Consider the following 9212-nt stretch of genomic DNA (forward strand, 5'->3'; position numbering starts at 1 on the left):
GAACCCATTGGTGGATGAATAGATAATCTTTATTCTATCTAGACTGGTCGTTGAAGCTTGATTTATTTTATGATTCCTCATAGAGCCAGGCTAGGGGCTAACATACATTAGGAAGTTGGTAGAAGTTTGTAGAATAAATGGGTAAGTAAAAAGAATGTTATGATTTTCAGTTACTATAGTACTTTGGGTCCCCTTGGAGTGGACTCAGCTATCTTGCTGGGACAGAAGCCACTGTAAAACTTGACCTTGATCAATTTATTGGCAGTAAATCCTGCCAGACACACAAGACTTCCATGGAATCCTTTCTGAGTGGTTTCATGTTAACTGTGCAGAGCTCTGACTTTCAGCGAATTCCTGGTATTAATAATAACAATGATACTGAACTCATTGTGGGTTAGTTATTGTTTTAAGCACATCACATATATTTAATAATTTTATCCTAAAAACAGCCTGATGCTTGAGTATAGTATTAGCCCTTCCACCAATTTAATGGATGGGAAAATGGAGGCTCTGAGAAGTTAAATAACCTGTTCAAGGTCACATTAATAGGTGTAGGCAGGATTTGAATACAGGCAGATTGACCTCAGCATCTGGGCTCATATCACGATATAGTCAGCACTTGGTATCTGTGGGTTTGGCATTCACAGATTCAATCAACCATGAGTCAAAAATATGTGAAAAAAATTTTCTAGGAAGTTCCAAAATGCAAAACTTGAATTTGCCATGTGCTCTCAGATATTTGTGTTGTTGGAAGAGGGTGTTTGCTATGACCAGTGCATTCTCTTGGCAAAACTCTGTTAACCTTTGCCCTGTTTCATTTTGTACTCCAAGGCCAAATTTGCCTGTTACTCCAGGTATCTCTTGACTTCCTACTTTGCATTCCAGTCCCCTATAATGAAAAGGACATCTTTTTTTTTTTTTTTGGTGTTAGTTCTAGAAGGTCTTGTAGGTCTTCATAGAACTGTTCAACTTCAGCTTCTTCAACATTACTGGTTGGGGCATAGACCTGGATTACTGTGATATTGAATGGTTTGCCTTGGAAACGAACAGAGATTATTCGTTTTTGAGATTGCATCCAAGTACTGAATTTCAGACTCTTTTGTTGATTGTAATGCCTACTCCATTTCTTCTAAGGGATTCCTGCCCACAGTAGTAGATATAATGGTTATCTGAGTTAAATTCACCCATTCCAGTCCATTTTAGTTCACTGATTCCTAAAATGTCAACGTTCACTCTTGCCATCTCCTATTTGACCACTTCTAATTGACCTTGATTCATGGACCTAACATTCCAGGTTCCTCTGCAATATTGTTCTTTACAGCATCGGACTTTACTTCCATCACCAGTTACATCCACAACTGGGTGTTGTTTTTGCTTTGGCTCTGTCTCTTCATTCTTTCTGGAGTTATTTCTCCACTCTTCTCTAGTAGCATATTTGGCACTTACCAACCTGGGGAGTTCATCTTTCAGTGTCATATCGTTTTGCCTTTTCATACTGTTCATGGGGTTCTCAAGGTAAGAATACTGAAGTGGTTTGCCATTCCCTTCTCCAGTGGACCACATTTTGTCAGAACTCTTCACCATGACCCATCCATCTTGGGTGGCCCTAAATGGGATGGCTCATACTTTCATTGAGTTAGACAAGGCTGTGGTCCATGTGATCAGTTTGATTAGTTTCCTGTGATTGTGGCTTTCATTCTGTCTGCCCTCTGATGGATAAGGATAAAAGGCTTATTGAAGCTTCCTGGTGGGAAAGATTGACAGTGGGGGAAACTGGGTCTTGTTCTCATGGGCGAGGCCATGTTCAGTAAATCTTTAGTCCAATTTTCTGTTGATGGACAGGGCTGTGTTCCCTCCCTGTTGTTTGATCTGAGACCAAACTATGGTGGAGTTAATTAAGATAAAGGCGACCTCCTTCAAAAGGTCCCATGCATGCACTGCTACACTCAGTGCCCCTACCCTGCAGCAGGCCACCGCTGACATACAGCTCCACCAGAGACTCCTGAACACTCACAGGCAAGTCTGGGTCAGTCTCTCATGGGGTCACTGCTCCTTTCTCCGGGGTCCTGGTGCACACAAGATTTTGTTTGTGCCCTCCAAGAGTCTGTTTCCCCAGTCCTGTGTAAGTTCTGGTGGCTCTATGGTGGGGTTAATGGCGACCTTCACCAAGAGGGCTTATGCCATACCCAGATCTGCTGCACCCAGAGCCTCTGCCCATGTGGCAGACCACTGTTGACCTGTACCTTCACAGGAGACACTCAAACCCTCAAAGGCAGGTCTGGCTCAGTCTCTGTGGGGTCTCCTGGTGCACACAAGATTTTGTTTGAGCCCTCCGAGCATCTCTGGCAGGTATGGGGTTTGATTCTAAATGCAATTTTGCCCCTCCAACCATCTTGCTGGAGTTTTTCCTTTGCCCTTGGATGTGGGGTATTCTTTGCCACCAAAGATAGAGAAGCTCTATACAATGAGAAAAAACAAGACTGGAAGCTGACTGTGGCTCAGGTCATGAACTCTGTATTGCAAAATTCAGACTTAAATTGAAGAAAGTAGGGAAAACCACTAGAACATTCAAGTGTGACCTAAATCAAATCCCTTATGATTATACAGTAGAAGTGATTCAACAGATTAGATCTGATAGACAGAGTACCTGAAGAACTACAGATGGAAGTTCTTGACATTGTATCAGAGGCAGGGATCAAGACCATCCCCAAGAAAAAGAAATGCAAAAAGGCAAAATGGCTGTCTGGGGAGGCCTTACAAATAGCTGAGAAAAGAAGAAACACTAAAGGTAAAGGAGAGAAGGAAAGATATACCATCTGAATGCAGAGTTCCAAAGAATAGCAAGGAGAGATAAGAAAGCCTTCCTCAGTGATCAATGCAAAGCAATAGAGGAAAACAGTAGAATGGGAAAGACTAGAGATCTCTTCAAGAAAATGAGAGATACCAAGGGAACATTTCTTGCAAAGATGGGCACAATAAAGAACAGAAATGGTATGGACCTAACAGAAGCAAAAGATATTAAGAAGAGGTGGCAAGAATACACAGAAGAACTATACAAAAAAGATCTTCATGACCCAGATAACCACAATGGTGTGATCACTCACCTAGAGCCAGATATCCTGTAATGCAAAGTCAAGTGGTCCTTAGGAAGCATCATTACAACCAAAGCTAATGGAGGTGATGGAATTCCAGTTCAGCTATTTCAAATCCAAAAGGATGATACTGACAAAGTGCTGCACTCAATATGCCAGCAAATTTGGAAAATTCAGCAGTGGCCACAGGACTGGAAAAGGTCAGTTTTCATTCCAATCCCAAAGAAAGGCAATGACAAAGAATGTTCAAACGGCTGCACAATTGCACTCATCTCACAGCTAGCAAAGTAATGCTCACAATTCTCCAAGCCAAGTTTCAACAGTATGTGAACTGTGAACTTCCAAGTGTTCAAGCTGGTTTTAGAAAAGGCAGGGGAACCAGAGATCAAATTGCCAACATCTGTTGGATCATCAAAAAAGCAAGAGAGTTCCAGAAAAACATATCTACTTCTGCTTTATTGACTATGCCAAAGCCTTTGACTGTGTGGATCACAAAAAAACTGTGGAAAATTCTTCAAGAGATGGGAATAGCAGACCACCTGACCTGCTTCCTAAGAAATCTGTATGCAGGTCAAGAAGCAATAGTTGGAACTGGACATGGAACAATGGACTGGAACAATTTCCAAATTGGGAAAGGAATACGTCAAGGTTGTATATTGTCATTCTGCTTATGTAACTCACGTGCAGAGTACATCATGTGAAATGCCAGTCTGGATGAAGCACAAGATGGAATCAAGATTGCTGGAATCAATAACCTCAGATAAACAGATGACATCACACTTATGGCAGAAAGTGAAGAAGAAGTAAAGAGCCTCTTGATGAAAGTGAAAGAGGAGAGTGGAAAAGTTGGCTTAAAACTCAACATTCAAAACATGAAGATCATGGCATCCTGTGCCATCACTTCATGGCAAATAGATGGGGAAACAATGGAAACAGTGACAGACTTTAATTTCTTGGGCTCCAAAATCACTGCAGATGGTGACTGCAGCCATGAAATTAAAAGACGCTTACTCCTTGGAAGAAAAGTTAAGACCAACCTAGACAGCATATTAAAAAGCAGAGACATTAGTTTGCCAACAAAGATCCATCCAGTCAAAGCTATGGTTTTTCCAGTAGTCATGTATGGATGTGAGAGTTGGACTATAAAGAAAGCAGAGTGCCAAAGAATTGATGCTTTTGAACTGTGGTGTTGGAGAAGACTCTTGAGAGTCCCTTGGACTGCAAGCAGATCTCACCAGTCCATCATAAAGGAAATCAGTCCTGAATATTCATTGGAAGGACTGGAGCTGAAGCTGAAACTCCAATACTTTGGCCACCTGATGCAAAGAACTGACTCATTGAAAAAGACCCTGATGCTGGGAAAGATTGAAGGCAGGAGGAGAAGGGGATGACAGAGGATGAAATGGTTGGATGGCCTCACCAACTCAATGGACATGAGTTTGAGCAAACTCCAGGAGTTGGTGATGGACAGGGAAGCCTGGCATGCTGCAGTCTGTGGGGTCGCAAAGAGTCAGACACGACTGAGCAACTGAACTGAGCTGACTCAACTGTCAGCTATTTATATTATACTTGGTATTATAAGGAACTTGAGATGCTTTAACGTGTATGGGAGGATGTGCATAGGTTATATATGCAAATACTATGCCATTTTATACAAAGGACTTGAGCATCCTCCATTTTGGCTCAGGGGAGGCTGGCGCAGCTACCTGCAGATACCAAGGGACAAGGGTGTGTGTGACATGTCCAAAGTTAGCTGGAAGCGGCAAGCTCTCCTCGAACCCCTGTTCAGCTCAGCATCACCGAGCCATCTGCACTGACAGGTGGATTTGTTTTTGACTCAGCTCTGCCCCCATCCCTGCTGGGTTCAGGTGGCCTGTGGGCGGAGCTCAGTTCCTGGCCAGCTTTGCGTCTCATAGACCGCGGGCACAGAGCTGTCACTTTCTTTCAAACCATCAACCTGTTTGCGGAGGAACTGCCTGGCTGGGCCTTGGACTGTTCCTGACCTCTATCTGGGGTTGCAGAGGCTGTGTCCAGTGAGGCCCAGAAAGCAAAGCTCAAGGCAGCTCCCTCTTCTGAGGCCTTCTAAGGGGTCACACGGTGAAGGACAGGGGGATTCTTCTCTGCTTACAGGTAACTGGAGAGCACAGGTCAGTCTTGGAAAGGGAGTCCCCATCTTTGGTTGAAAGAACCTGACCTCACGGTTGGTGAGGATGCGGTTGAATGGGATGATGGATGGCACCTTGTCCAGCACAGGGATCACTGAAGGAGAGGTTCTGTCATCCCTTTGTGGAGAGGGCTGTGGTGGGCACCCACAGGCCAAGTGCTGGTTTGGGGGCTGGGACCTTTGGGATCCCAGCACTGATGATGTTGTTATCCACGGCAGGCCCATCTTGGGGGAAGAGACTCCTTTCCCACCTGCCTTTGGCTTAGGTGGGGTGAGAAAGCCGGGACCAGCCCAGCTGCATACCTGAGTCGACCACAGTGTCAGCAACAGACATTTCGACACAATCCAGTGTTTGCTAATTGCTCTTGTGTACTCTGGACACAGGAAGATTTAACCTTTTGGATGAGATAGATACCAGTAACTTTCCAGCTGAGAAGCCAGGGATTATCTGATAAGTGACAACCAAAAACTTATGTCTTAAACTATAAAGAGGTCAAAAGAATGGAACGTGGGTTCTCAGCAGGAATCTGCACAAAAGTCTGTGTAATCAAATCTATGGTTTTCCTGGTAGTCCTATACAGAAGTGAGAGCTGGACAATAAAGAAGGCTGAGTGCCAAAGAATTGATGCTTTTGAATTGTGCTGGAGAAGACTCTTGAGAGTCCCTTAGACAGCAAGGAGATCAAACCAGTCAATCCTAAAGGAAATCAACCCTGAATATTCATTGGAAGGACTGATGCTGAAGCTCCAATACTTTGGCCACCTGATGAGAAGAGCTGACTCATTGGAATAGACTGATGCTCGGAAAGATTGAGGGCAGGAGGAAAAGGAGATGACAGATGATGAGATGGTTAGATAGCATCATGGACTCAGTGGATATGAATTTGAGCAAGCTCTGGGAGACAGTGAAGGACAATGAATCCTGTCATGCTGCAGTCTATGAGTGCAAAGAGTTGCACACAACCTAGCAACTGAACAACAACAGCAGTGCTCACTATTCACAATAGCCAAGAGGTGGCTATTCACAATAACCCGGATGCTCATAGGCGGGTAAATGGATAAGCAAAGAGTGGACTAGCCAAATGATGGAATATTTCTTAGCCTTAAAAAGGAATGAAATTCTGATATATGCTACCGCGTGGATGAACCTTGAAGACATTATGCTAAGTGAAATAATCCAGTCACAACAGGTCACTGTTATATGATTCAGCTAACTTATAAGGTCTGAGTAGCACAGTAAAGAATCTACCTGCAATGCAGGAGACCTGGGTTTGATCCCTGGGTTGGGAAGATCCCCTGGAGAAGGAAATGGCAACGCACTCTAGTAATCTTGCCTGGAGAATTCCATGGACAGAGGAACCTGGTGGGCTACAGTCCATAGGGTTGCCAGAGTTGGACACGACTTAGCAACTAAACCACCACCAAAGTAGTGAGAGTCAAGTTGGATTCAGAAGCATCCCTCTTCTAGCTACTTCTGACAAACTAATGCCAAATCCAGATCCTGGCCACCTGGCAGGAAGAACCACTCCTTCTCAGGGGATTTAAGGTCATGAGCATTTTCTGCAGCAAATGCTTCCTTTCTCATGGGCTCATCGTGGTTATACCACTCTGCCTGAGTGGGCAGGCCTGGCATTGCCGGAGGAGGAGGTGTGCAGCCGTGAAGCCAACTGCAGGCCTCTGCGGGCGGGTAGCATCAGGTGGGGCTAGAGAAGGCTGCCAGGTCATCCACCTGCCGACCCGGCCTCCCTGGACTCCTCCTAATTGCTACCCCTTGCCTCAGACAATCCCGTGACGCCAGGTGTCTCACCTCGGGGTGCTTCGTGCCTTGTAATTTACTAAGTGCTCTCGCACAGACTGTTACTGAATCACGCAGACACCTCTAAGAGGCAGCTGCTATCATCGCCAGGCATCTGGTCCCGCCCTCACAGACAACCAGAGAAAGAGCCGAGCTCCTGATCTAAGCCTGGAGTTCTCTCCTGCTCAAGCTGCCAGCCCAGTGTTGCCAACCCTCCTTCTGGCTATTAGAAAAGCCAGTGGTTATGAGCAGCTGGGTTCTAGGTGGTGCTCTGGAAGCAAGCCCCAAGCCCACGGCTGAGATTCACTGAGTGAACAAGCGTGGGTCTCAGCACAGTTTTGTGAAAGGTCTTTCCTCCACCCTGGAGGCTAACTTACATCCATTACAGCTAACGGACCAGGATGACTTGGACAGGGTCTTGCTTGAAACACCTTCAAAAATACCTCAGTTGCCATGAATTTACCCAGGCAGCACATGGATGAGAGTCAGAGGCTCCTGAGATGTGTTTAGATACTAACAGGGCCTTTTCAAAAGGGAGAGGAACCTGAATATTGACTCTGATCATCTGGGAAGATGCTTGTTCACACTGCCCTCCACCTCTGCTTCCTGCCCCATCCTCTCTTGTTTATACACATGCACACCTGTGCACACACAATGGACCCATGGACACACAGTGGGCTTCAAGGGCTTCCCTGGTGGCTCAGATGGTAAAGAATCCACCTGCAATGCGGGAGCCCTGGGTTCAATCCCTGGGTTGGGAAGATCCCCTGGAGAAGGGCATGGCAACCGACTGCAGTATTCTTGCCTGGAGAATCCCCATGGACAGAGGAGCCTTGTGGGCTATAGTCCATGGGGTCGCAAAGAGTCAGGCATAACTGAGCACAGCAGCACGCACATTCACACAAACACAGAGACCCACACTTTTTCTTAAAGCCAATTTTGGCAGCAGCAAAGCTGAATATTTCCAACCCTCTGTAAATAAGGTAAAAAGGAGGACTTCCCTGGTGGTTCAGGGCTTAAAAAACAAATCCGCCTGCCAATGTGGGAGACACGGGTTCAATCCCTGGTCTGGAAAGATCCCACATGCCTCCAAGCAACTAAGCCCATGCACCACAACTACTGAGCCTGTGCTCTTGAACCTGAGAGCCACGACTACTGAGCCTTGAATCACAACTATTGGAGCTCGCATGTCTGCACGCCCTAGAGCCCATGCCCCACCACGAGAGAGGCCACTGCAACGAGAAGCCTGCTCACTGCAAGGAAGAGTAGCCCCCCTCACCGCAACTAGGGAAAAGCCTGTGCAGCAACGAACACCCAGCACAGCCAAAAATAAATACTTAAAATATCAAAAATAAGGTAAAAAGGAGAACAACTTTGAACCAGAGAAAGAGCTTCCTTCCATCAGGTGAAATGAGGAGGCTGAATGCTGAATGCCCTTCACCACGTTCAGTCCCAAACACTGGGCAGTGGCTTCCCCGAGCCTTGACTCCAGCAAATTGACAGGGCCATGTGGGGACCCCAGGGCACATTCTGGTCTGTGAACCAGGGTCCCCCTTCACGGTCTCCTCTCTAAGGCTTATGCTCTGAAACAAATCACTTCCCCTGCTCTCCACAGTGTTCCATGATCCAGAATCTCCCTTCGCAGCCGGAGGCCTCTCGTGTAAAGAGGATCACCAGAACCCAGGACCGTGCACTCGAAGCTTGCGAAGGCAGAGCAGCGGAGAAGGTACTGTTACAGCGAGACCAGGAAAATAAAGAAAGGGAGCCCAAGGTCAACTTAACACGTTTTTTTTTTTTTTTTTCCAAGCGCTTGGGGGATTTTTCATGTTGGTTTCATGGAAATTTATTTTTGCAGAGGAGACTGTGTTTGCTACAAGATCTTGCTGTGTTCATTTAGCCCAGTAATAAAAACCATCTGCCTGAAATCCTTTTTGGAAAGAGAAGGGATATAAACAAATAAGCAAATGGTTATAAAAGACCAGGGGGAGGAGGAGGGCTGTTTCAGAAGGAGGGGAAGGTGAACCCAGAGCAAGTGCGAAAGGCCAGTATTTACAGGAGCTCTGACTTCTGAAGGGACGTGTCAGGCTGTTATGAAAACATATATTGGGTTCAAGTAAATATGGCATGTTTGGGAGGACAAGTGAGGAGGAGAAGGCACCACT

The 9212-nt window shown here is 45.8% G+C and overlaps 1 long non-coding RNA gene across 1 annotated transcript; it reads left to right on the forward strand.

Annotated features, from left to right (window-relative positions):
- The first annotated feature begins 4607 nt into the window (after positions 1–4607).
- On the forward strand, positions 4608–8831 carry LOC113896526. The gene is made up of 2 exons (XR_003512036.1): positions 4608–5222; positions 8666–8831. It is a non-coding gene; the product is annotated as an uncharacterized LOC113896526 (long non-coding RNA).
- Positions 8832–9212: the final 381 nt, after the last annotated feature.

This window comes from Bos indicus x Bos taurus, chromosome 1 (assembly GCF_003369695.1).
Source record: "Bos indicus x Bos taurus breed Angus x Brahman F1 hybrid chromosome 1, Bos_hybrid_MaternalHap_v2.0, whole genome shotgun sequence".
NCBI lineage: Eukaryota > Metazoa > Chordata > Mammalia > Artiodactyla > Bovidae > Bos > Bos indicus x Bos taurus.